This window comes from Atta colombica, unplaced genomic scaffold, assembly GCF_001594045.1.
Source record: "Atta colombica isolate Treedump-2 unplaced genomic scaffold, Acol1.0 scaffold189, whole genome shotgun sequence".
NCBI classification, from domain to species: Eukaryota; Metazoa; Arthropoda; class Insecta; order Hymenoptera; family Formicidae; genus Atta; species Atta colombica.
In genome coordinates this window covers 1323455-1324557 of record NW_017259281.1, presented here as the reverse complement: position 1 = coordinate 1324557, position 1103 = coordinate 1323455, and positions in this window count along the sequence as shown.

The following is a 1103-nucleotide window of genomic DNA, read 5'->3' as shown; positions in this document are numbered from 1 at the left end:
TTAAAAGAAGAAAATTCTCTATTGTACAGAATGTCCAAATGTTTAATTTATACTCCGGAACTCAATTGAATCGCAGTTCTTTCAACTCTCGACCTAGATTACAAAAATGATAATTTAGTATTGAAAATCATATTTTAACATGAGAAAAGTTCATTTACAAAATGAACTTTTCTCATGTAAACTGCATAGACAAGTCGGATAACTTTTTAAAAATATTATTTATATTTGTGTTCATTCGCTATTTAAACAAATTGTTTAAATTGAGATGGAAACTTTATTCTTGGATTCACAAGTGACGAGATCACCGGAGCGCGAAGTAATAAATGGAAGCTTGAAGACACGGCAAGATCGTGTGCAGACAAAACAATAAAAGTGGATAAGGAATAAATAAAATGAATGAAAAAGGCGAGGAAAAAGAGACGGAAAACAGTGAGGAATTGCGGACGAAGGAACAACTTGAATCGAGAGACAAAAAAGGGAAAGAAAGTGAAAGAAAGAAGGAGAGGAAGACAGACGGAGAAAAAATGTCGGAGAGAACGAAGAGTTGTGCGAGAGATGAGAGTGAGAGAGGATGCGAGTTTATAGAGATTGAGGGCGGTAAGCGGAAGAAGGGGAGAAGAGAAGGTGCTGCAGACGCGCCACGACAAGGGTAAATGTACGTACGAATGCACCCCGGATTGGCTTCGGGATGGTTTCCATGGAAACCAATTCGCTCGGCCCGGGGAAGTAGTCGTCGCCGCTTCCACCACCGTCACCGCCGCCGCCACCACCGCCACCACTACCATCACCACCACCGCCACCATCGTAACTGCCACCACTGGCGCAACTTTCCCCGGAAAATCGTACTGCCTCTAAACGTCAAAAAGTTGGAAACGACTGGTTCGCTCATTACCTGCGGGTACTCGCATGCGAGATCTCCACTTGTTAGAGATTCACGATGGAGAAGTAAAATTGTTAGCCAGGTTTTATTCCTTCGATGTAAAATTAGTTCGATCAAATTTCAGTAAATTGTATTTGTTTTGAACTTAATTTTAGTCCTGACGAACCCCTAACGAACCTAGCGTTTTAAATAGTGAAGCACATAATATATATATATATATATA